The sequence below is a fragment of the Tenrec ecaudatus genome, chromosome 4 (genome assembly GCF_050624435.1).
Source record: "Tenrec ecaudatus isolate mTenEca1 chromosome 4, mTenEca1.hap1, whole genome shotgun sequence".
Taxonomy (NCBI): Eukaryota; Metazoa; Chordata; class Mammalia; order Afrosoricida; family Tenrecidae; genus Tenrec; species Tenrec ecaudatus.
Window position 1 is genome coordinate 62,032,015 of NC_134533.1, and position 27,818 is coordinate 62,059,832.

A 27,818-nucleotide genomic window follows, 5' to 3' on the forward strand; every position below is an offset into this window, starting at 1 on the left:
ATGGCGGTCCACTGGCAATTTGTCGTGCTCAGCAACCTAGCAACAGGTAGGAGACAATGGGCTGGTGCTGAAAATGGAGAACAGGAGAGTTTCAGGACTTGCCACAGCCTGTAAGGAGCCCATTGTGGATGCCAGGCTGTCAAACCAGTTCCACTTCATCGGTGGCCCTGTGCACAACAGAGCGAACCGCTGCCTGGTCCTGCGCCAGCCTCGCAAGAGTTGCGATGCTTGAGCTCATCTTTGCTGCCATTGTGCCAATCCAGCTTGTCAACAGGCCCCGCTTTTTCACTGTCTCTTTAACAAGCACCATGTCCTTTTTCAGGGATTGGGCTTTCCTGATAACATGCCCAAAGTCTATGAGAAGAAGGCTTGCCATCTTTGCTTCTAAAGAACATTCAAAATCTACTTTCCCCAAAACATATTGGTTTGTTCTTTTGGTAGTCAACTGTACTTTCAATATTCATTGACAGCACAATTGAAACACACTGATTCGTTTTAACATGCATATGAAGCAATTAAAAATATCCTGGCTTGGGAAGATATACCATAGTCCAAAAATATCATGGCTTGGGGAAGATGTACCTTAGTCCCCAAAGTAACATACTTGCTTTTTCACACTTTAAAGAGGTCTTGTATATTAGATTTTCCCAATGCAACCTGTCATTTGATGTCTTGACTGCTGCTTCTATGAGCATTGATTGTGGATTCAAGCAAGATGAAATCCTTAACAACTTCAGTCTTTTCTCAGTTTATCATGGTGTTGCCTGTTGGTCCAGTAGTACGGATTTTGGTTTTCTCACATTGAGTTATAATCCTTATTAGAGACTACCATCCTTTCTCTTCAGTAGCAAGTGCTTCCAGGCTCCTTCCCCACCCTTTTCTAGCAAGCAAAGTTGTGTCATCTGCATATTGCAGGGTAGTAAGCTTTCCTTCAATCCTGATGCCATGTTCTTTCTTCATACAGTTTAGCTTCTCTGATTATTTACTGGGCCTACACATAAAATAAGTATGGTGAGACGATACTACCCCGATGCACACATTTTCTGATTTTAAACCATGCGGGATTCCCTTATTATGTTCACACAACTTCCTCTTGATCCATGTATAGGGTCCACACAAGTACGATGAAGTGTTCTGGAATTCCTGTTCTTCTCAAGGCTAAACATCCTTTGTTAGGATCCACATAGCCCCATGCTTTTGCATAGCCAATGAAATACAACTAAACATTTTTCTGGCATTCTATGCTTTCAGGCAAGATCTATCTGGCATCAGCAACAATATCCCTTGTTCCATGTCCTCTTCTGAGGATCCAGCCTGAACGAACCTATGACAGCTACCTGTCAATGTGTTGCTGAAAGTGTTGGATGATCCTCAGCAAAATTTTACTTGCATGTGATATCAATGGTATTGTATAATTGGAGCATTCTGTTAGTTGGGTTGCCTTTCTTTGGAATGGGTGCAAATATGGATCTCTTACATTCAGCTGTCCAGGTAGCTATCTTCCTGGTATAGATGAGTGAGTGCTTCCAGTGCTTCATCTGCTTGTTGAAACATTTCAATCGGTATTCCAGCAATTCCTGGAGCCTTGTTTTCACTAACACCTTCAGTATAGTTTAGATTTTTTTCTTCCTTTAGTACCAATGGCTCTTGCTTATATGCTATCTCTTGAAATGGTTGCATGTTGAATAGTTCTTTTTGGTACAGTGACTATTTCTTTTCATCTTTTTCCTGCATTGTTTAATACATTGCTCACAGGACATTTCAGTATTATAACTCAAGGCTCGAACTTTTTATTCAGTTCTTTCAGTGTAAGAAATGCTGAGCGTGTCCTTCCTTTTTGGCGTTCTGACTCCAGGTCTTCCCAGATTTCATGATAATGTTTCACTTTGTCTTCTCTACCCGCCCTTTGATGTGCTGCTTGCTTCTTCCACGTCATACCTTTTCCGTTTGCCTAAGCTACTCTGTGATGAGGGGCAAGTTTCAGCCTTCTGACCTTCACTCTGATCGTTGCTTTTCTTTTTAATGGCCTTTTGCCTTCTTCGTGGATGAAGTTCTCGGTGTCATCGCATAGCTCCCCAGGTCTGCTGTCCTTAGCGTTCAATGCCTCAAGCCCCTTCTCAGGATGTTCCTTACCTTCAGGAGGGATAGACGGGGGAAGCACCCAGGTGAAGGGACTCACAGTAGCACCAGTTGAGCCGCAAGCAAGTGATGAATCAAAGCATTGCTAGCCAATCACCAGGCCCCCATCAGAATGTTTTCGTGGTAGACACCAACACCTCCCAGGATTAGCCTCCTGGTCATTAGCACTGTCTGAAAACAGTGGGTCCCTTACACCATCCCTTGTCTGTCACTTCATTATACTGTGGTGGACTGTGCCTTACTGTGATGCTGGAAGTTATGCCACTGGTATTTCAAATACCAGCAGATTCCCCAAAGTGAACAGGTTTCAGCAGAGCTTCCCGACTAAGAACAGACTATGAAGAAGGAATAGGCTGTCCACTTCAGTGGAATGAGTCACTGAAAAGCTGTGGCTAGCAGCAGAACACTGCAGGAGCGCGCGTCAGGAGATGAGCCCCTTCAGAAGGCATTCAAAATGTGACTGGGGAAGAGCTGCCTTCTCACAGCAAGCAGCCTTTGGGACCATTATTTGCTGATGGGGTACAACTCAAAATGAGAAAAAGATGCAAATATCTACTGATACTTGGAACTTGAAACATGCAAAGTAAGGCTCTGGGAAAATTAGAAGCCATACAAAATGAAATGGAATGCATGAAGATGAATATCCTAGACTTAGTGAGTGGAAATGGACTAGTTTGATCTTTTTCAATCAGAAAATCTCATGGTTCACTGTGCCAGAAATGACAAATTCCAAAGGAACAATGTCCTATTCTCCATCAAAAACATTTCATGAACTATCTTGAAATATGATGCTCTGTGTTACAGGACATTATCTATCTTAATACATGGAAATCAAGTTGATAACTGTTGTTCAAATTTACTCTCAAGCCAGTGATGCAGAAATTGACCAATTTTACCAGTGTCTTCCGTCTGAAATTGATCATTCATGCAATCAAAATGCGTTGATAGTCATTGGTGCTTGGAATGCAAAGTTGGAAGCAGGAAGGCACAGTCGTTGGAAAATAGGGCCTTGGTGATAGAAACAAAGCCGGAGATCGCATCATAGAAATATGCAAGTTGTTGCTTCCTCATAGAAAACCTCTTTTTTTCAACAGCACATCAGGGAAACTATACAAATGAATTTCTTCAGAAAGAAAACACAGAAATTAAATGGACTATATCTGTGGGAAGAGACAATGGAGAATTTCATTATCAGGAGCTAAAACCAGGCTAGGGGCTGACTGGAACAGACCATCAATTGCACATATGTAAGTTCACACGGAAGGTGAAGCAATTGAAAGCATCCAATAAGAACCTGGTTGCTGCAGTTCCTGCTCAAGTCAGATCTTGGTTGCTTTCTTGGAGAAAGGGAGATAGGAAAGACGTCTGACTGGAGATTCTGAACACCTCGAATAAATTTTGCTCTGGCACTTATGAGCCAAATGGCCTTGGGTACAGCCTACCCATCTTTAAAACGAGGGGAGGTTAAAAACCATTTCTTGCAGGCATTCCAGCTTTAAAGATGGTAACTGGGATTCTGACACTAATATGTAGGACACACGGGAAACGGGACGGGCGGGGGCAGGGGCGGGGGAGGGTGAGTGCAGCTGGAGAAGCACCAACCAGGCTGGGCAAAGGGACTTACAGGTCAAAGTGAGTTGCTTTGAAGAGTGTCTCATCAGCTGCTACTGCTGCTTGAGTCACATGCCCATCCCTCAAGTGCATCTCTCTCTGTTCCCGAGGGCGAGATCCCTCTAGGTTTTTTTTTTTTTTTTGCTTTTACTTTTGTTAGCTTTTCATTTTACGCTTAATTTTCTCCCAAGCCATACATGTTTGCTTCTTCAGTTTCTTTTGGGGGATCCTTTTCTCCTAGTGCAGGAACAGTTTGGTCAGGAAGGATCATTTCAATGCGGCAGGGCTCGCTCACGTCTGCATTAACCTCACCGTGCGCTCTGTAAGACTGCCGAGGCATCTCGAGGGCTTTGTTTCTCTGGATGTGCTCAGTGACCAGAGACTCCACCTCGGACCTTTCACTCTGGCAGGACTGTCTGCCTTTCTAAGCATGTGCAGCACCAGGTCAGCACTCTTTGGGGGGCCCTGACCCTCTCCAGGTCCAACCCCTCTATTTGGCCCGGGAACACACAGCAACTCCACTGCTATAATGTCCGAATGGCAAGCATTGTTTCTGCAAAGTGACATCTTCCAAATACTTAGTGGCTTTTTGGATTTGCACACCCTGGACGGCCTGGGTAGCTCACAGGTGTTCTTAAAATGGACCCAAAGATTTGGACTTCATGGTTTACCTGATTGCGTAGGGTCTTCTGCATCAAGTGGGTAGTGGATCATTTTGGCAGGTCATCTCAGGTGGCTGTGGGAAGAGTCCTTTCTAGGTCCCTTTTAGAAATGACCATGAGGTCCCAGGTGGTTTGGGGAGAAGGGAGGGGGGCACTATAAGGGGATACATTATTTATTTTTAAAGGACCTCCACATTCAAGAACAAGTAAATGGCACTTCAGTCACCAACAGTTGTGTCTTGGAGTGTTTTTCAGCAAACCTGGTCAAAGTGGACACCTGGTCAGACTCCAACGCATCTGAAGCAGAAGATGGGAAGCACAGATGGGAAAGCCTCTCTTTCTAGGGCAGGGTGCTCTGGTGGCATGGTGGTTATAAGTTAGGCTGCGGTCCACAAGGTCAGCAATTCGAAACCACCAGCCGCTCCTCGGGAGAAAGACAGGGCCTTCCAGTTCCATGAACAGTTACAGTCTCAGAAACTGACGGGCAATTCTACCTTGTCGCCATAAGCTGAGTCAGCGTCGAGGGAGTGTCGATCTGGGGCAGAACCTAGCTTTCTGCTACTTATTACATGCACACAGCTTGTTTGTCAAAGGAACACCAATAGGACAAAGCCCCTTATGAATGCTCAACCTTGGTGGTGGTGGGGGACACTTTACACATCAAAAATATCCCCACAGGGTGCTCCCAGTTACCCATCCAAAGATGATCTTGGATCATTCCACACCAGTGCTTTTGAACCTGTTTGACATCAAAGGCATTTTAATCAGTATCATTCTTTTTGGCTACCCAGCATCTGAAGGCCTTCCCTGTGTGGGGGGTTGGGGTGGGGTGGGGTGGGGGGGCTTCCTTCAAGGGTCTGGATGAAGGCACTCTTCATTCCAAAAGTTAAGAGAATACTGCCCTTCCTGCCTCCCTTTCGACCTGAGTGCACACTGGGGGGGGGGGGGCGGGGGAGGGGAGAGGGGAGAGAGAAGCAGGGTCCACAGAGACTTCTCACTGGTGCCAATGTGGATGGCAGCCTGGTGGGGGTTCTTCACCAGAACAATTCTATCATCTTTCCTCCCTCTTTGGGGAGCTGCTCTTAGCTACATATCTCTGAGCTTCATTCGCCAGTCTTCCCAGCAAGTCTTTGACCTCCCAAACACGCCTTTTAATATTCTTTTTGCTTAAATTAGCGTTTCTTTTCTTTTTCTCTCTCTCTTTCTCTCTCTCTTTCTCTCTTTCTTCCTTCCTTCCTTCCTTCCTTCCTTCCTTCCTTCCTTCCTTCCTTCCTTTCTTTCTTTCTTTCTTTTTCTTTCTTTCTTTCTTTCTTTCAACTAAGAACCCTAACTGATGCAGGAATCTTCCAGTTTCTGATGAAGTCATTGAGCCACTTACCTGCCTCCAGTCCCAGAGAACCCATGGTCTACTGGGTGAATCAGGACAGACTGTGGGTCACATTGTGAAGAAGGGGAATTCCAGAACACTTCATTGTGCTCCTGCAGAACCCGAACAAGAGTCGTTCCAGCAGAACAAACAGATCCTGGGTGGTTTAAAATCAGGAGAGGTGTGTCTAGGTTGTATCCCTTTGCCACACTGATTCAATCTGTAAACTAAGTAAATAATCCAGGAACCTGGGCTGTTTGAAGAAGAATGTGGCACCATGTTTTGACTGTCAAAAGACTTATTAACCTGCAATATGGAGGTGACACAATCCTGCTTGCTGAAAGTGAACAGAACCTTAAGCACTTACTAATAAAGATTGGAAAACAACAAGCCTTCAGCCTTCGGTATTGATTACACCTCAACACAAAGAAAACAAAAATCCTCACAACTGGGCCAACAGCCCAGCGGTACCAGGGAAAGCCACGTGGATGTGGTGGTAGAGGAGCCAGGAAGCAGCACCGTCAGTTTCATGCTTAAGACTAGACCAATTATTCTTCTCTGTCCCATCGCCCCTGGTCTGGCCCAAGTAACTGAAATATTTTCTGACCCCAAATCTCTGCCTGCTCTCAGCTTCTGCTTTTCTGTGCTGGCTAATTTTGTAAGAACCAGAATATATTCAAATGCAGAGAAGTAGTATAATCCACCCCCATCACCCAGGATGGCACTCTTTACTTCTGTTCTAGACCTGCCAATAACTTTTTAAATACAAAATCCCTTGCAGTGAGTCCTTTTCTGCTGGAAATATAAGCACTGGGGTTCTGATTTCTGACACAGAATCCTGGCAGATACATGAGTTTCTGGACCAGATATTAAAAAAAAAATTACAATTCTTCCACCATAGAAAAACCAGACTTTTGATAGATGACAGGAAACATACTTTGGAAGCATCCTTTTATACTTTAGAACATTTTGGTCCCTTTAAAGGACCAGCTGCCAAAATAGCATCAGATGCTGCATCAACGATGATAACCACAGGTTGAACAGCCAGGACCACTGGGAAGTAAGGGAAACCGTCAAGGTTAAACAAGCAAACAAGACCTTGCCAGTTGAAGCTGGAGCTAGTAGGAGTGTTGGTCAGTAAACCGAAAGGTAGAGGGTTCCTACAGGAATCCTGGTATCAGTGCTAGACCAGGAAACAAAGTTCATGGCCCACCTCGAGGCAGGGCAGCTGGGCTGGGACCCTGACCCATTGACTTTTCTCCGGACAACGATAGCCTCTGTTCCTGGTAGAGGAACCCTGGTGGCTTTGTCGGGAAGTGTTCAGCTGCTAGCCAACACGCGGTGCTGGAAAGCTGCGGCCGTCCTCTCCCTAAAGATTGGAAACCCTCCATGGTAGTTCTACTCTGTCCTGACGGATCGTGATGGGATGGGTCACTGTGAACCAGAATCTACTCCATGCCCACACATTGTGCCTGTTTTTCCGTTCTTGGCGGAGTTGAATGTAAATCATTACAGTCCTCAGATTTCTCACACATTAATTTCAAACATTGGAATGCACAGCAACCAAAAAATGTCCAGATACCACAAAAATGCATGAGAATCAGAAGAAACAATGAATCAGAAATGTATGCCCTGAAAAACTACAGAATTGTAAAAATAATTATGCATAAACTATTAAAGTATGCAATAAGATCATTTAAAAATGTAGCAAGGAATAAGATGATCATAATTGTCAGGGAGCAATACAGATGCTCAAGAATAACTTGTAGAAATGAGAAATATGCCTGTCAAAATTAAAAACTTAATGGGATATGTTAAATAGATTAGTCATAGCAGAAACAAAAAATTATCGAGCTGGAAGACAGAACTGAAGAATTTACCTCCAATGCTGGAAGGACTGATGCAGAGGTGAGAAATAAAAAGGGTCTAAGATGTGGGGGCTGGTGTGTGATCATGAGGTGTCTGTTGATAGGATCAGGTATCAGGCATCAAAGACCCAGAACAAAAAAAATATAGATGTGAATGAAGAGGGTGGAATGGAGACTCAAAGCCCATCTGTAGACAATTGGACATTCCCTCACAGAAGGATCACAAGGAAGAGACGAGCCAGTAGGGGTACAGTATAGCACCTATGAAACGTACAGCTTTCCTCTAGTTCTCCCCACCTTTAAAAAAATCATTTTGTTGGGGGCTCGTATAGCTTTTATCACAACCCATGCATATCACAACCCATCCATCCATGTGTCAAGCACATTTGTAAATTTGTTGCCATCATTCTCAAACATTTTCTTTCTACTTGAGTCCTTGGTATTAGCTCCTTATTTTTTTCCCCTCTCTCCCTCCCTCATGAACCCTTGATAATTTATAAATTAATTTTTCTCCTCTAGATCTTTAATGCTTTCGGCCCCCCCACCCTCTCCACTGTCTTGACCCCAATTCTACCTTACAAATCCAGCTAGACCAGAGCATCTACACGGGTACAGATAAGAGCTGGAAACACAGGGAATCTAGGCCAGATAAACCCCTCAGGACCAATAATGAGAGTAATGATACCAGGAGGGTAGGGGGAAGGTGGGGAAAGAAAGGGGAAACTGATCACAATAATTAATATGTAACTACCCCCCACCCCTGCAGGGGGATGAACAACAGAAAAGTGGGTGAAGGGAGTTGGTGTAAGATATCTATATCTATATCTATCTATATATCTATATATATATATATATATCTCAAGGGTTCATGCGGGAGGGAGGGTAAAAATGAGCTGATATCAAGGGTTCAAGTAGAGGAAAAATGCTTTGAAAATGATGGCAATATATGTACAAATGTGCTTGACACAATGGATGGATGGATGAACTATGATAAGAGCTGTAAGAGCCCGTAATAAAATGATTAAAACAAGAAGATGTGGGGGCTGGAATGACTACTGTGGTAATATAACAACTCCACAACTCACTTCCATGGATTCGATTACAACCCACAGCAACCCCATAGGACAGCCTAGAAAAGTCCTCCTGGGTTTCCAGGACTGTAAATTTGTACAGGAGTAGAGAGTCTCCCCTCTCTTCTTTGGAGTGGCTGGTGGTTTTGAACTGCCGACCTCTTTGTGGTTAGCAGCCCAAAACATAGCTGAGGACATCACCAGGGCTCCTGCTGATAATGTCATAGACGAACTTTACCTTGGTGTCTAGGGGTAAAGAACCTGAATGTATGTAACCCTCAAACGGTGAGGAAAGAAACCCCTATAGGTGAATATGACTACAATGACCTAAGTGGGGCAACGTTAGTAGGAGGGGAATCCAAGTGTGGCAGTTGGGTTTGTGGCTGGGCCAGGATTCTGAGTGGTTTGGCAGTTGAGGCCTAATCATTTCCCCTCGTGTGACCTAACATGATGTAATCAACTCCATGGTGGGATCTGCTAGGAGCAGTCAAGCGAGAAGTTTAGGGTGGAGAGTGCCTTACGCAGATCACAGTCCTGATGCAACTGAAATATGTCCTCAGGGTGTGGCCTACATCCTAAATAAATAGATGCTATGGGAAGCTTGCTTATTTCTTGCTGGGTCTGGATCTTGCATCTGCTTCATTGACTTCTGATTCTTTGAACTTGAGCCAGTGACTTGCCATGTTGCCTGCCCACCCTGGGGAGTCTTCAGTGACCTGCCATCTGAACTGCCAATCTCAGATTCATTTGCCCCTGCAATCACCAGCCTGTCTCCTTCCTACTCATCGTGGGTTCATCAGCCCCTAAGCTGGGAGAAATCCCCAGCCCAACATCTGTCCCATAGATTTGGGACCTGTTCAGACTTGGACTTGACTGCTTCTACAACTGTATGCACCTTTTTCTCACTATGGACTTTTACACACACACACACACACACACACACACACGCATATGTGAATATATAAGAGAAGTATATATAAATAAACATCATGGGTATTCTAGATAGATGGGTATTCTAGAGCAGTCGTTAGTTCAAACTTTTCTCTAAGTTTGAAATGATTGGTAAATTAAGAAATAAGGAAACTAGACGCCAAGGAGCATGGGTCCGGGCACTGCCTCTGCCCATGTCTTCTGTCGTGCAGCAGTTCAGACCTGTCACTGTTAGGTGTCATGGGGTTGGCTCCTACCCATAGTGATGCGGCACACAACAGAGTGAAACCCTTCCCAGTCCTGCTTCAGAGGTGGGTCTTGCCTTACTCGTGAGGAGCGACCAAGTCCAGAGTCTGGGCAAGGCTGCTGCGTGCCTTCTGTTCTCCTTTTGCTTCAGTCATTTCTCAAAGCATTCTGCTTGGCTGATGGCCTCTGGGCCCCAGGCAGGGGGGACTTGCTGTGGCTGGGAAATGCTGCAGCAGCCTTTTCCAGGGATGTGGCGAGGCGGAGGAGCTCGGTGTCCAGCCTCCATCCCCACTCTGGCCTCGTGGAACTGAGCAGATCTGTGCTATCAGTTTGCTGGAAGCTGGGCTTTGAGCCAGTTCCTCCCAGTTCCGTCCTGGCCAACAGAGTAAAACTGAACTGGCTACATGCTGGTGAACCGGAATAATAACCGAAATGCAAAACCTTCAAGCTGATAGCCTGCTAGGAGTTTCGTCAGCCTCCTCCAGGAGACAAGGGCATCTTGCGCACGTTGCAGAGCAACCAGATCTCTGGATCACCAGCGTGGGAACAACCGTGCCCCATGCCAAGATGGCAGCTGACCCTGCTGCTGTGAACAGCTGTGGCTCTCCCCATCTCCCATTACACTTTTCTGAAAGAGCCTCTTCCAAGTTTTCCATTCCAAGGTTTTGACTCCTAATGGTTTTTTTTTACCCTCCCCCAGTTCTGGTGGTGGTTTTGCTTCACCCAAATTTTAAAATCTGCATTTGTTCCCATCTTACTTCATTAGTATGACTGAACCAGTTAGGACCAGTTGGAAGCCCTGGTTAAAAGCAATCAGATTGGGTGGCCTCGGCCTTTTGAAAGAAGCACCTGGGTTGAAGACAAAGCAGGTACATAAGCAAATGTGGTGAAGAAAGCTGATGGTGCCCGACTATCAAAAGATCTAGCATCTGGGTCTTAAAGACTTGAAGATAAACAAGCAGTCATTTAGCTGAGAAGCAACAAAGTCCATATGGAAGAAGTACAACAGCCAGTGCGGTCATGAGGTATCAATGGGATCAGGTATCAGGCATCAAAGGCCTAGAATGAAAAATCATAGCAATGTGAATGAGGGGGAGCATGGAGTGCATACCCAAAGCCCATCAGACAATTGGACATCCCTTATAGAAGGATCATGAAGACATGAGCCAGTCAGGATGCAGTATAGCACCAATGAAAAATACAACTTCTAGTTCCTAAATGCTTCCTCCCCACCCCACTATCATGATCTCTATTCTACCTTACAAATCTGGCTAAACCAGAGGATGTCCACTGGTACAGGTAGAAACTGGAAACACAGGGAATCCAGGGTGGATGAACTCCTGGACTGTGAGATCCTTCTGACACAGCCACCAAAAATAAAGTTTAAATAAACCAGCCAAGTATGTAAGTGCATGGTCTTTTCATCACCCATCGAATGCAAGCTGGATCGCTAGCCTTTGGGTATATCCTGGCCATCTCGCATCAGCAACCTTGAGGATTGTTGGAAAGGTGGATGGACTTGCACTCACAGCCTGTGGCAGGTAATAGGGGTCGTGGAAATGAACAGCTATGAGCACCGACTCGGGGCCAGACGGCCAGGATGTGGTTCACGCATGCTTGCTGCGTGGTCTTGGACAAGACTCTGCACCACCCTGGCTACTGCTTCCCTGTCTGTGAAATGGAGATAGCAGAGAGCAGAGGCGGCGGTACAAGAGAGCAGTGTCAATATACATACTCACGGCCATTGAGCCGATACCAACTTACAGCGACCCTAGAAGACAGGATCGAACTGCCCCTGTGAGTTTCTAAGGCTGTAACTCTTTACGGGAGTAGAAAACCCTGTCTTTCTTCCAAGGAGCAACTGGTGGTTTCAAACTGCTGACCTTGTAGTTAGCAGCCCAATGTGTAACCACTGGGGCACCAAGGCTCCTTTCAGCAGTGTCAGATACCTCCTAATATCTGCCTTACAACAAAGACCCAAGCAACAAGCGAAGGAGGTGGATGGCAACTTTGGAGCCCTGAGCATCAGAGGCAAGGCTGGAGAATCGAACCAAGTACTCACTCTACGAAAGGCAAGCGTGCACACAAACAATGGACAAGGAGCATGGCGAGGGGCCCTGCTGACTAAACCTGCCCAGCAGCACCACAGCGAAACAAAGCAACCAGTGTTCCCAGCCAAAGCCTTGTCACGTGGTGCAGCCAAGCAAGGGTGACTGCAGTGATGTCCAGAGGCAGGCAGCGCTCCCTGTCCCACAGAAGTTAAGTGTACTCCAGTGTCCACTACCACGTACCTGCCTGCTGCCTCCTCCTCGGTCCCACAGGATTGTGGCCCGACAGTACCCACCACCATCCCACCTACTGAGCTGGGGCCCACAGAGCAGCAGAGCCTGCCCCTTTGCTCAGCCTCTTGCCCACAGATTGCCAGCATGTACCACTCTGCCTGGTCACTGGCACTGGTCCCATGGTAGGGTGCACCCTTTCCGATGCCCAGTCCCTGGTCCTGGGGCCTCTGGTCCGGTGTAGCTACTGCCCCACTTAATCAGTAGTGCTGGGAGCTCCTTCAGCACAGGGGCACACCGCATATGCTTTGCCTGGTTTTAAAAAATGGGTAACATAGAAGAAAAACATAGAGTCAGCAAGCAAAAAGTTAACAACAATGGAAGAAACAAAAGAAAATCCACAAACAGAAAGAACCCAACAGAAAATGAACTGGAACAAAGTTAACTACAAAAAAAAAGCATAACAAAATGAGAGCAGTAAACCCATACCAATTGGTAAGTAAAGGGAATGTCATACATTAAGTGTACCAGTAAAGAGAGACTGGTAGAATGGATGAAAACAATAAACAACAACCCTACCCACCAAGATGCTATCTATAAGACACACACCTTAGACACACAGACATAAATAAACCGAAACTCAAAGGACCAAAAGTATCTTCCAAGCAAGCAACAACCACAGAGAGGAGCGGTAGCAATACTAGTCTGTGCTGACATAGACTTGAAGGCAACAGCACAGTGAAAGACAGAGCATTAGACAATGGTTAAAAGTCAACTCACCAAGAGGATAGAATCATAATAACCATATACGCATACAATGACATGGCTCCAACATACATGAAACACATTCTAAAAGCATTGCAACAAGAGCCATACAGTTGCATAATAATAGTATTATTATGCTGTCAGCGGAGGAGGAGAGAGCTGCTGGAAAGAAACTCAACGAAGACACAGCAGCTCTAAATGCCAACTCAAACAACTTGACCTCAGACCAGGGCTGCTGCTGCTGCTGCTGCTGCTGCTGCTGTGAGGTGCCATAGCGACCCTCTGCGCCACAGAACAAAACGCTGCACGGTCCTGCACTGTCTTCACAATTGTTCCCCCGAGCCCATGATGCAGCTGCTGTGCCAATCCATCTTATTGAGGGCCTTCCTCTTTTCCGCCGCCCTTCCACTTTACCAAATGTGATGTCCTTCTCCAGGGACTGATCTCTGCTGCTGACAAGATGTCCAAAGTATATGTAAGGTGAAGTCTTGCCATCCTTGCTTCTAAGGAGCACTCTGGCCTGACTTCTTCCAAGAGAGATCAGTTTGTCCTTTCAGCAGTCTGTCCTTTCAGTATGCTTCTCCAGCACCACAATTCAAGTGCATCGATTCTTCTTTGGTGTTCTTATTCCATGTTCATAGGATGCAATGGAGAATACCGTGGCGTGGGTCAGGCATACCTTAGTCCTCAAAGTAACATCCTTGCTCTTCAATACCCTAAAGCGGTCTTGTGCAGTAGATGTCTTGACTGCGGCTTCCTTGAGCACTGATTGTGGATCCAAGGAAGATACAATCCTTGAGAACCTCAATCTTTTCTCCATGTATGATGTTACCTATTGGCCCAGGTGTGACGGTTTTGGGCTTCCTTACATTGAGTTGCAATCCATACTGAAGGCTACGATCCTGATCTTCATCAGCAAGAGCTTCAAGTCCCCCTCACTTTCAGCAAGCAAGGTTGTGCCATCTGCAGACCACAGGTTGCGAACAAGCCTTCCTCCAATCCTGCACCGACATTCTTCTTCAGCTAACCCAGCTTCTCTGACCAGCTTCTTCATCAGAGAAGCTGCATACCAAGGGTGACGAACCGTTTTTTCTACCATGTCATTCCCAGGCCATACTGGTTAAGTAGTTAATGAACTCACCCCTACCGTGACAGCTGGAATGGCTTCTTTTGGTGAAGCCTATGATGGTAGCCTGTGCTGCTGATGACTTTGTGGGCCTTTAGACTGACCTTCCGCACCCCTGCCATGGACATACAGAACATGCCACCCCACAGCAAGTGTGCATTTCCCCCCAGTCCTTCTACAGAATGCACTACATCTTGAACCACAAAGCAAGCCTCGGTAAAATCAAAGCATCAAATAACACAAAGCACTTTCTCGGAACAAATTGCTGCAATAGTAGAAATCACTAACAGGAAGAGCAAGGAAAAAGGATCAAATAGCTGGAAACTGAAGAACACCTTTGGTATTACAGGGTAACACCAAAGAAATATATCAAGGAAATCAAGTATCAAAGATATAAAAATAAAGTAAAAAAATATCAAAGAAACCAAAGATGAATTAAAAAATGTCCAGACTCAAATGAGAATGAAAGCACAATATGCGAAAAACTTTGGGGCACAACAAGCACAGTGGTCAGTGGCCAATTTATAGCTTTAAACACACACATCAGAAAAAAAGGGTGGGGAGGCTGGGAGAAAAACGAGCTGATACCAAGGGCTCAAGCAGAAAGCAAATGCTTTGAGAATGATGACAACACATGTACAAATGTGTGTGACGTAATGGATGCATGGATGGATTGTGATAAGAGCTATAAGGGCCCCCAATAAAATGATTTTTTTTAAAAAAGGGTCAAGATAAAAATGCTAGCCTTACAAAAATTAATAGAAAGATATTGGTCCTTTTGTTCTCCTTTCAGAAAATGTCCACAGAAGGTTTTTCCACAGCCACATCAGGATTACCTGGCCACTGTGGTATTGTAATATGTAATCAATTATAAAATGCAACCTAATTTCAAAGAGGTTTAAAAGTGAAAAAATATGAGGCTTTTCAAGTCCAGGCAATGGAAAGCATCATTTAGCTATTTTTACATTATTTTATCTTTTTGTTAAGTTGACACACGGTAGAATTCACTCTTTGAAAGTATCCAATTAGGGGCTTCCAGTTTGTGCAGTTTGTCTACTGTCTAATTCCAGAATATTTTCAACAGCAAAAGTTCCAGGCCCCTGAGCCGTTATTCCTCACTCTAGCCCACCTCAACCCGACAAATGCTAATCTGTTCTTTCTCTAGACTAACCTGTTTTGGACATTTCCTATGAATGGGAATACACAATGTATTGTTACTATTATTACTGTATCCAACTTCTTTCACTTAGCATAATGTTTTTCAAATTCATCCATGTTGTATGTATCAGTGCTTCACTCTTTTTATGGCTTGAATTCTGTTTCATTGGAGGGGATACCACGCTCAATTTGATCATCAGTTGATAGTAACTGGGATTGTTTCCTCTTTTACAGCTCTAATGAATAATGCCACTCTGAACAGCATGCGCCAGTTTTTGCGTGAGCACACAGTTTCAATTCTCTTGAGCATATATTTCTAGGAGCAAAATTCCTGGGGCATATGGTAATTCTGTTTAAAATCCTTTGACCGATTGCCAAAACCACTGCTAGTTATTTTACATTCCCATCCAAGATAAATTTGAGTTCATGATACAAATTAACTGCTTCTCAACTTCAGAAAACAGAAATGCCCTTCCTCCCCCAAACTCTGGCATGTTTACCAGCAGGCTCAACAAACTCCGGAACAAGCTGCACTAATTGCTTCTAGGTTTTGTTATATCGGCAAACTTCAATTGTGATCTCCCGTCCTTGAATGTCAAGCAATTCAATCTGAGACTGTAACCATGATATTATCAGAGAGTGCTTAAGTAAACAGCATCTCGCACTTTTTACCAGTAGTGACGCAGCAGTTACAGGAATGGAATGGGAGCAGACTGTGGCAATGACCCTGGGAATAGATTACGTGGGTTGCCTTGGCAGTGTCGAGAGTTTGTCATTTAGTGCCCATGGTGCTGCCATCCTTTATTTCACTGGGAATTAATGAGTCCAGCTCTGGTGACAGCCACAATCTTTAATGTAGCTGCTTTGAGCGACTACGATGCTTAAAAAAAGAACATTCTCCACGACATTTACATGAAGCATTTCTGAAGAAAACCCAGGATACCTGTGAACTTTGTTTTTTCAGGGGTTGAACGTGTTTTACTTTCTCCTATAAGAACTCTCTGGAAGAGGCCCTGGTGGTGCACTAGATTAAGCACTGGTCGCTAACTGCAAAGCAGGCGGAAGCTGAGGCGGGCGTTGACGCTTTGAGCAACAGGCAGACTGTTCTACAGGGGCACTACCAGGAGGGGTCCATTCAATGACAGTGTTTTTGATTTGCCTTTTATGGCTCCTCTCTTTAAATGCTAGGGACATTTGCATGTTGGAAATATTTGTGTCATTTTATCTAGCTATCTGTTTATGCATCCACCCACCCCATGGGAGAGAGACGAGCGAGCTGTCTGCTCCCCTAAAGAGTCAGTCTCTGAAGCCGTGTGAAGGGCGACTATGAGTCAGACTCAACTTGATGGCAGTCGGATGGTTTAATATTCATCTACCTACCTTGCATTATCCAGGAGATCCGGTGGCGTAGCATTGGGCTGTGATCCACAGGGTCTGCAGTTTGAAACCACTAGCTGCTTTGCGGGAGAAAGACGGGGCTTTCTACTCCTGTAAACGGTTAAACTGACTCAGAAGCCACAGGGCAGATCTGCCCCGTCCTCTCACTGCCAAAACTTCAGTGCTGACTCACAGCGATCCCCTGTGGAAATGAAAACTATGAGAGAGAGAGAGAGAGGAGAGAGAGAGAGAGAGAGAGAGAGAGAGAGATACTTCAAAAGTAAAAATCATGTCCAGTTCTCAAAGGGGAATTTTTTTCCTTACTGGTACTTACACCTGAAAGACATTTCTTGCATGGACCTTCCCATAAGGATCCTAGAGCAAATTATATTGGCATGGCAGACCAGATAAACCCCTCCGTGCTAGGCCCAGCCCCACTCAAAAAGACACACACACCCTGCTCTCCAGAACCTGGGAATTTGTCACCTCTTGTGGCAAATAGGATCAAGGACCTTGAGAAGGGGAGGTTATTCTGGATTTTCTGGTTGGGCCTTAATAGCTGAAACCTTTTGCTGCCAGGATCAGACAGTAGAGTGACTGTGCAAGAAGGCTAGAGAGATGGAATGTTGCTGGCTTTGAAAACAGAGGTCGGAGGCCATGGCCCAGAGACCGAGATTGACTTCTAGAAGCTGGAAGAAGCAAGGAAACAGGCTTTTCCTTGAAGACTTTAGAAAGGAACGCAGCCCTGCCCATTCCTTGATTTTAGCTAAGTGAGACAGGCCTGCATCAGACGTGTAATCTAGAAAAGGGCAAGGAAATAGGTTTGTATTCTTTTTTAAAAATCATTTTATTGGGGGCTCGTACAACTCTTATCACAATCCATATATCCATCCATTGTGTCAAGCACATTTGTACATTTGTTGCAATCATCATTCTCAAAACATTGCTTTCCACTTGAGCCCTTGGTATCAGCTCATTTTTTCCCCCGCCCTCCCCGCTCCCCCTCCCTCATGAACCCTTGAAAATTTATAAATTATTATTTTGTCATATCCTACACTGTCTGACATCTCCCTTCACCCACTTTTCTGTTGTCCACCCCCCCAGGGAGAGGGTTACATGTAGATCCTTGCAATTGGTTCCCCCTTTGCACCCCATCCTCCCTCCACTCTCCTGGCATTGCCACTCTGACCACTGGTCCTGAAGGAATCATCTGTCCTGGATTCCCTGTGTTTCCAGTTTCTATCTGTACCAGTGTACATCCTCTGGCCTAGCCAGATTTGTAAGGTAGAGTTGGGATCATGATAGTGTGTGTGTGTTGGGGGGGGGGGGAGAGGAACTAGAGTAAAGTTGTATGTTTCATCGTTGCTACACTGTACCCTGACTGGCCCGTCTCCTCCCTGAGACCTTTCTGTAAGGGGATGTCCAGTTGCCTACAGATGGGTCCCCTCATTCACAATGATTTGATTTTTTGTTCTTTGATGTCTTATAACTGATCCCTTCAGCACCTCATGGTCACACAGGCTGGTGTGCTGCTTCCATGTGGGCTTAGTTGCTTCTGAGTTAGATGGCTGCTTGTTTACCTTCAAGTCTTTAAGACCCTAGACGCTATATGTTTTGATATGATAGCCAGGCACCATCAGCTTTCTTCAACACATTTGCCTATGCACCTGCTTTGTCTTCAGTGATCATGTTGGGTAGGTTTGTATTCTTGAAGTCACTAAGATGGTGGTACTTTGTTATAGTAGCTATAGATAAATCATACAATTAGATTCATTTTGGTTGAAAGTATCAGAGATGCGTGAGCTAGTTAAGCAAACAAAAAAAACCCCCCCACTTTATTCTAAAGATCTGGCATGCTACATAGACTTCAGAGGCAGAACTGCACTAATTTCAGGAAATAACTCTGGCCAGAAGCTGGAACGATGTAAGAACTCTTAGGTCTCTTCTTTCCAGGGATCATTTTGTCCTTCAAATTCCTTTTTTGTTTTTCCAAAAGGCTAATTTTCTGCATTGCTGCAGACTGGAGAAACGCATGTGTGGACAGTTTCTGATTTTCTGATACACATTTAACGACCTAGAAAAAGATGGGAACCTTTCAGTCCTAATTCTGGGAAAAGGACTACATTCAGCTCAACTTGAGCCAGGTCCTGACTACTGGAGCAATTGACCACTGCATGGGGGCTTTGTCATATTATCTGAGGCTCCAGGACTGGTTTCCAGAGGGAAAAAAATCTTCTAGCCGGACAGCGGAATTTTAAATGAGGTCAACCGATCATTTAATGGATGGAGACCAGCATTTTCATTCACAGTGCTGTCTTCCTATTCATGTACACACTATATTCTTCCATTTATGTCCATTCCTCTTGGCTTCTTGCAAGTAGTTATTCTTGTTTGATTTAAGGAATTTTTTTAGTAGGGAAAACAAAATGTTACACTGTATATGCAATAAAGAGAAAAAGATGGGAAATGGACTGACATGCCATGAAAACTATGTCTGATTGAATCCCAAAGATGTTTGAAATTTTCATTTGTTATTTAATTTCCCAATAACTTTTAGTCATGATGATATTCAGTTTGCATTTATTCAATCCCTCCTTGATATCCTGTTACTGGTTACTCATTTTATAGCATTATGATCTGAGATGATGCTTTGTAGTATTTTAATGTCTTAAAAGTTATTGAAGCTTGCTTTTGTGACCTAACATGGTCCATTCTGAAGAACGTTCTGTATGCTCTGGAAAAGGAAGCATACAGTGTTTTTGGGTGGAGTATTCTGTAAACATCTATGAGATCTAGTTGTTTTTATTGTATTTTTTAGATTGTATCCTTGTTGAGTTTCTAATGGTTCTTTCATTGAGTGTAGTTTATTAAAGTGTCCTACTATTATTATGTAGTCATCTATTTCTGTGGTCTGTTCTGTTCAGTTTGATTTATGTATGTTGAGGCTCTTTCACTGGGTGTGTAGTTATTTATTATGGTTATGTTCGCTTGTTGGGTTGACTCTTTACTCATTACATGATTTCCTTCCTTGTCTACCCCCCCTTTTTTGGCCTTAAATTCTATCTTTTCCTCTGAAATTAATATGGCCACTGCTGCTATTTTTGGCTGCCATTTGCTTGATATAGGATGGTCAATCCTTTATTATTTAGCTTATTTTATATTTGTTTAAAGTGTGCCTCTTTAGACAAGATACTAATACATCATATTTCTTTTTAATTTTTTAATAAACTTTTTATTGTGAACTAAGAGAAGGTTTACCGAGCAGATCATCTTTCTATTCAACAATACCCTTTGAATGTCAACAAAACCTTTTGTTTCATGCCACTGAATGCAATCCCTATAATATCATTTATTCCATTTCCTTCTTTAGTTTCCTCTTTCCATTCCATCTTCTTTCCTAACCCTTCTGACCTTTCCCCTTGGGCGAACACTTTCCTTTTGATCACAAATGGAGAAACCAGAGCTTAATTGTATTGTTTCTTTGTCTTTGGTGTTGGAAAGTTTATGACATCTTAGTAATTTTCTTATGGGGCCCAGGTTGTAGTAATTGAGGTTTGTTAAGCTTCTTGAATGCATATTTTAATATCTTTGATAATATTAGGAGTCCTGGTGGTATAGTGGGCTATGCGTTGGGTTGCTAACCACAAGGTCAGCCGTTCAAACCCATCAACTGCTCTGGGCGGGGAGAAAGATGAGACTTTCTACTCTAGTAAAGATGTACAGTTTTGGAAACCCACAGGGGAAGTTTTCCTCTGTCTTGTTGGGTCCCTAGTCATCAGAACCAACTTATTGTCAGTGAGCGTATGTGTAATCCTATTGTATCTCATTTGTAAACAACCTTTTGTTTTTCCTGAATGGCTTTCAGGATTCCTTCTTTGTGTTTGATTTTGGAAAGTAGATTATGATGTCTTAGTAATGTCATAGAGATTGAGGTTCATTGAGCTTCTTGAATACATATTTTTCTTGTCTTTATAATATCAGGGGGAAATTCTTTAACATTTGACAAATTTATTTATTTTTAGGAGGTAATGTCTTCTCCTGTTATGGAATTCCTATCATATTTAAGTTATTTCTCTTGGTAATGTCCAACATAATTCTTAGGCTTTCTCCAATTATTTTCTTTTTTTCTGATTGTTCCTCTCAGATTAAGATTTCATTAATTATTCTGTCTTCCATTGGATCAATTCTACTCTTTTCCCTTCCTAATATTTATGCTTCTGACATTTTAGTACTAATCTTCTAGATCCAGACACTTTATAGTTTAGTGAAGCAGATGGTAGGTTTATCTCCTTTTGTGGACATGGTAGCCCTAACACTCATGGTTGGATGGATCTTCCCACGGGAGTAGGGGAGGGGACAGTGCAAATAGTTGGCAAGATATTCCAGGACCTTTTTTGGACAATAGTTGGGTCCAGACAGATAAGCTGAAGTTCTATAATACAGGAAATAGGCGGGATTGTTTGTGTTTGAAAAAAAAAAATCAAAACTAAATTTATCAGTTACCCACCATCACCTTTTGAGATTTCTGATGAACATGCTAGGCTGAATTAGTTGCCAAATATAACCCTATCTGTAAACCCAAGTTATTGGCTATCAATTGAGTAAATTTTAGAGGACATCTGCCTCAGATAATTAGATGACTACTAACCAGTTACCATTACCACTGAGTCAATTCCAATTTATGGTGACTCCTAGATGCCATGTCTCGTTAAGCTCAGACCTACATTTCTTAGGGTCTTTAATAACTGCTTTTTCAGAAGTGGATAATCAGGAGTCCTAAATGCTCCTAAGAGGTCATTGGTCTGCCCAGGTCCAGATGAAAGGAGAGTGATGGGTCAACCACGAAAGGAAACACTTAGTCCCATAGACTCGTGAGTTGTGAGAACATCATTCTCCATGACCCTGAGACCAGAACTAGATGGTGCTCAGCGACCCCTACAGATTCCTCTGAAAGGGTCACCTTAGAAGTTCCTGGATACAGTGGGAGAACAATGTGGGACAAAACTCAGAATCATAAAAGAGACCAGACTTACTGGTCAGAAAGAGACTGGTTTCACCCCCGAGCTGATGGCCCATACTCACCCTTCAGGTCTGGAAATGAACTCACCCCAATGGCTCAATCTTCAAACACCAGACAAGTCTATAAGGTACACAATGACCCTAGGGGAGGTACGCACACTTTTGACTTAACCATGTGCATTGAAAAGACAGCATTTACTCCAAGACAAAGTTCAGAAGGGGTATGAAAGCTAGGAGGAATGGAAACAGGCAGGTCAAAGGGGACGTGGGAAGAGTGCTGCTACAATGAGGGGATTGCTGTCGATGAACTGAAACCACCTCTGTGACTTGCTACATGTGAAACTGACCATCTTCTCGGTGGACGTTCACTCAATTCACAGTAAAAACTCTTTTTGAAAAAAGTACATCACCAGTCCTTTCTTCCTAGGTGTCTCTGAACTGACGGCATCCTCTCACCTTTCGGTTAGGAGCCAGCGAGGTAACGTGACATTCTACGGCTAGGATTAGGATGGTTGGATTTCTTCCCCCAGCGGACCGGGCGACCACAGAGGTCATTCCCAGTTCAGGGCAACAGGGACGCTCACTTTGGCCGCTTACTGCAGGGGCACACACATCGTTTCGCGATCATATGTATTCCTGGGAATTGCCGGCTTACGGGCCAGGCGCCCTCTCCAGCCCGGATACCAGTTTAGACCCATTCTACAGCCCCTGCTGGGCCGAGGGCCCCGTGAAACCTCCAAGTTGAAAATCCCGCCAGCAGGACCCTCGGGTCCGTCCCTCAGTCGCTGGCGCGGGCACCTCGGCGCGCCTCCTGCCCTGGGCCTGCCCTCTCCGGCGCCCGCCGGTGGACGAGAGCGGCCGCGTCCCGCCGCCGGCCGTCGCGCTGTGTCCCCGGGCGGCCCCCGTCCCCACCCCCGAGGGCGCTCCGCCCACCGCGAAGTGGCTCCGCGCGGGAGCCGGGGCCGGGCGACCCCTAGCGCCGGGCGCGCGCCTGCCGGACGCCCGCGGGGCCGCCGGCCGCGGTGAGTGGCCCTGGCGTCGCCGCGCTCGGCACCCCCCGCCCTCCCCCCCCAGCGGGGCCGGCCGCGGGGGGCGGGCAGCGGGCCTGTTGCCATGGCAACGCGCGGGCAAACGGGCCGCGCGGGCCCCGGCCGCTCCGCAGGCTGGCAGCCCTCCCACCGCCGCGACCCGGCGACGCCCGTCCGCCCTCCGCCGTCTCTCGCAGGGCCCTGCCCGTCGGGACCCACTTCCTTGGGGGGTCGGGGGTTGGGGGTGGTTCCCTGGCCGCCTCGGTTCATTTACGTCTTCTCAACTCCACCCCGCCTTGGGACGTGAGCCATTGTGAAGTTTAAAGCGAATCTCCTCGAGGGTAAGTGCGGTTTGGGCAAGTGAGACCCTTTGGGGGTTCTCAAGTCGCACGTTCTCCCCTTCATTTTGAACCCCGTAAGACCTAGTCCCCACGACCCACCCCACTGCCCTGGCGTCCATCCCGACCCCCCAGAGCCTCCGTGTTTTCGGACGCGGCACCCCTGTTCTGGGGCAGTTAGACGCAGGTTTGAAGGGCTCCCCCTGCGGATAGCCAGCAGCGCCATCTGCCTAGGGGACCGCACTGCATGGGTGCTAAGTCTCCGAGCACCTCATGTAGCCCCTGCAGACGGTATGGAATCAGACAGCCTCTTATGGACCCTAAGGAGCCTCAATGGCGCTGTGGGCTAATTGTTGGCCTGCGTGCAACCCCAGGCTTGGTGGTTCAAACTTACCAGCCACTCTTGTGGGAGAAAGGTGAGGCCAAGATTTACAGCCCTGGAAATGACATAAGGTCTCCATGACAGTAAGCTCAATTTTTTACCTTTCAGTCTTACTTTGTTGACCAGTTTCCCCACTCGTAAATACCGATTGTAATTTCACTCACAGTTGTTGCCAGAGTAAGCCTGTATGTAAAGATGTACATGTGAAGCCCTCCAGAACGACCCGTCAAGCACATTTCCATGCTCACCTGTTTTGAGGCTCAGCTTTCCCACTTCGGTCTATACATTCTTCTAGCCCCAAAGCTTCAGAGTACTACTGGGTGCTGATGGCTCTCATGCATTGACATTGCTGACCCGAGTGAAATCGGAGCCTTCCCGTCCCCACGAACGAGACCACCATCCATCTGTTTGTACGAACCAGAAATGTCGGGCTCCTCCATGACACCGGCCCACCGGTTCCTTCCATAGCTGCAGAATCATAAGCAGGTTCCGGTCCTCGTGTCTTCAAACAAATCTCAAACCCAGGCAGGCTGCTTACTTCCAGGCCCCCTGACTTCTCTAAAGACATCCACTCCCATCATTCTAGTACTTCCACCTTTTCTCCCCATCTTCCTGGATTTCTTCTTACATTCTGAGTTCTGATCGTTCCTGTTTGCAGCTGTTTCTTCTTCTTTCGGGTTAGTCCCATCAGCAAATGAAGGTCCTGAAGGCTTCACCTCCGTGGGCGTTTACTCCCAGCTGCATCATTATGGTCGCCTCTAAGAAGGCACATTTCGAGTGCCTTCCACATGAGGGGTTCATCTCTGGTGCGATTTCCGAATATGTTCTACTTCATGAGGTTTTCAGTATCTGACAGTGTTTCCATGCTACCTGTAAAGCTTACAGTGGAGGACTCTTCAGAAGTGGACTCTTCCTTCTTAGTCTACAACCTTCCTAATGCTGGGACCCTTTAATACAGTTCCTCATGTTGTGGTGACCCCCCTCCCACCATAAATTTATTTTCATTGCTACTTCATCACTGTGATTTTGCTACTGTGATGAATTGGATGACCCCTGTGAAAGGGTCGTTCGACTCTCAAAGGGGACTGGACCCACAGGTCGAGAACTGCTGGTCTAGAAGCTCTGCTGAAACTTGTCCACTTTGGGTGACCCCGTTGGTAATTGGAATGCCAGCGACATAGCTTTCAACATCACAGCAACACCCAAGCCACCACAGTACGACAAACTGATGGACGAGTCCACATTCAACCGTTTCAAGAGGTAGCCTATGAGAAAGAACCAGTGGTACTGAAAGAAGTTCAAGCAGCACTGAAAACATTAACCAAAGACAAGGCCCCAGGAATTGATGGAATGCTAATTGAAATGTTTCAGCAAGCCGATGAAGCACTGGAAGCACCTACTTGTCTAGGCCAGGACATTTGGAAGGCAGCCACTTGGCCAAGTGACTGGAAGAGATCCGTATTTGTGTCTGTTCCAAAGAAAGGTGACCCAATAGACTGCTCAGGTTATAAACAATATCATTAATATCACATGCAAGTAAAATGTTGCTGAAGATCATCTAACAAAAGTTGCAGCAATACATTGACAGGGAGCTGCCAGAGGTTCCAGCCAGATTTAGAAGAGGACATGGAACAAGGGATATCTTTGCTGAATATCAGATGGATCTTGGCTGGAAGCAGAGAACACCAGAAAGATGTTTGCTTGTGTTTTAATGATTATGCTAAGGTATTCAACTGTGTGGATCCTAACAAATGATACATAACCTTGAGAAGAATGGGAATTCCAGAACACTTGATTGTGTTGATGCAGAGCCTGTGCCTGGATCGAGACAGTTGTGTAAACTGAACAAGAGAATACTGCATAGTTAAAAATCAGGAAAGATGTGCTTCCGGGTTTATTCTCCCACCACACTCTTCAGTCTGCGTGCTGAGCAAATCCTCAGAGAAACTGGACTGGAGGAAGGATGTGGCATCCATCTTCCCGGTATTCTTTACGGGACTTGGAAGTCAGGATGTTGTTGTCGTTGCTGTTGATCCAAAAATGGGGAGAGTGAAAAAATGGCTGAGCTGGAAGCCAAAATCTGCCATCAGATTGAGTCTTTTTTTTGGTGACTTTAATTTGCCTTGGGACAGCTTTTTAAAAGGCGAGGTACCACTGGTGATAATAATAAGATTCAATAGATTAAACCGTCTAGCAACAGACTTTAATGGGAGAGTGTAAGTATTGAGAAAATCAAAGGGGAACTCATGGGAACAAGTGAAGATAAAACTAAAATCAGATCTCCAAGCAAACCCCTTCCTGAAGTAATTGATGAGTATGAAAATGATGTAGAAACAGATCTGTTTATGTTAAAGGCTTCCCAACGGATGCAACCCTGATGACATAAAACAATGGTTAGAAGGCCACGGTAAAATACCAAATATTCAGACGAGAACATTGCACAGAACACTTTGGGGTCACTTTGTTGTATTTGAGAGAATTTAATGTGCTAAGATGTTCGCAGAGAGCTCTTTTCCTTCAGCGTGCTACCTTGATCCTGGTGCCGCCCTGCCCGAAGTTACTGGTATTGCAAGAACAAGCTCTACCCAAAGTCCTGCTTCTGTCGAGGTGTCCCTGATGCCAAGATTCGCATCTTTGACCTGGGCCGGAAGAAGGCCACTGTGTGGCCACATGGTGTCGGATGACTAAGAGCAGCTCCTGTGAAGCCCTGGAGGCTGCCCACATCTGTGCTAACAAGCACCTGGTGAAAAGTTGTGGTAAAGATGGCTTCCACATCTGAGTGCGGCTCCACCCCTGCCACGTCATCCGCATCCACAACATGTTGTCGTGTGCCGGGGCTGACAGGCTCCAAACTGGGATGCGAGCTGCTTTGGGGAAACCTCAAGGCACAGTGGCTAGAGTCCACATTGGCCAGTTTATCATGTCCATCCGCACCAAGCTTCAAAACAAGGAGCATGTGATTGAGACCTTACGCAGTGCTAAGTTCAAGTTCCCTGGGCACCAGAAGATCCACATCTCTAAGAAGTGGGGCTTCACCAAGTTGAATGCTGACGAGTTTGACGATATGGTGGCTGAGAAGCGTCTCATCCCGGATGGCTGTGGAGTCAAATCCATCCCTCACCGTGGTCCCTTGGATAAGTGGCGGGCCCTGCATTCAAGAAGGCCTCGGTAGCCCTGCGCTGCCTCACTTGTACCCACGAAATAAACATTGAACTTCCTGATTAAAAAAAAAAAAAGATGTTCATAGAGATCCCTGGGCAGACCCGCTGGTACTTTTCATGGGTGATTACTTTGCAAAAAGAAAAGACAAGAAAGTGGTGGCTAAATGACCAGTGAAACAAAAGTAAGAGGAAATACAAAGTTAGCAGAAGATGCTGAAACGAATCATTAGAAGAAAAGACTTAGATGATCAGACGTGTAGAGATGGCTTGCACAGCCTCTTTGCAAGTCATGGAGAAATCAAATGGGTACACTTTGTCCAAAGAAAGAGTGATTTGATTTCAAGAAGAAGCGAAAGAAGGTACTGGTTAAAGTTGAAGGTGCAAATAACAATAACCTACAATTAAAAAGCAGAGAAGTGAAGTGGGAAGCCCTAGAAGGAGAGGTGGACAAAGCGCTGAAAAAGTCACAAAAGATCAACACGAATCCCTGAATAAATGGAAACTTTCTAAAGGTCACAGACTTAAAGGAAAGGGAAGGGGAAATACCGTGGCACAGGCCGATCGGCTAATAGAAAGTACAGTCTCGGCAAGAACATGAAATCTGAGCGTGATCCTTGAATGGGATGAAAATGATGGTGCGGCTGGACCAGTGCAAAGAGCAACAGAAGAAGCAGACAAGCAGAGCCTGCATCCAAATGCCAGGAAACAGACAGTGGTACAGGAGACCAGCAGTTTAAGAAACCACTGCTACGTTTGTTTTATTTACGTTTAATCTGCTTTTCTCTTTGGAGATTTTTAAAAAGAAAATTGAATTAGGTACACATCAATCTCTAGCTGTAGGAAAGAAAATATTTTTGTTGTTTTGTCTTTTTCTTATCAGATGAGGATTTTTTAAATGAGTAGCTCTCTGTTAAGAGATAATTCAAAAGGAAGGTTCTTCCAGTATATTACCTTTTTAAACACGATGATATATTAGTATAAAACTTAATAAAATATGTGCCATATAAAAGGAAAATTAAAAAAATGTGGCATCCAGGTTGGAGGAAGGCTTATTACCAACATGCAGATGACACAACCTTGCTTGCTGAAAGTGAGGAGGCCTTGGAGCACTTGCTGATCTAGCTTCAGGATGGATTACAATTCAGTGTCAAGAAGACCAAAAGTCACATCATTGGACCGTAGATAACATCACGATAAATGGAGAACAGATCGAAAGGCCAAGGCTTTCATTTGCTTGGGTACACAATCACTGCTCATGGGATCAGCGGTCAAGAGAGCAAATGATATATTACA

General features: G+C 45.2%; 1 protein-coding gene and 1 pseudogene across 1 annotated transcript in view; both read left to right on the forward strand.

Moving 5' to 3' along the window:
* Window positions 1–26,536, forward strand: LOC142445830 (large ribosomal subunit protein uL16-like; annotated as a pseudogene).
* Window positions 22,811–27,818, forward strand: part of STK33 (serine/threonine kinase 33) — a 227,320-nt gene continuing 222,312 nt past the window's right edge. Inside the window, exon 1 of the mRNA XM_075548449.1 lies at window positions 22,811–22,985. The gene's annotated coding sequence lies outside the window, so the exon portion shown is untranslated. The remainder of the gene's footprint in view (window positions 22,986–27,818) is intronic.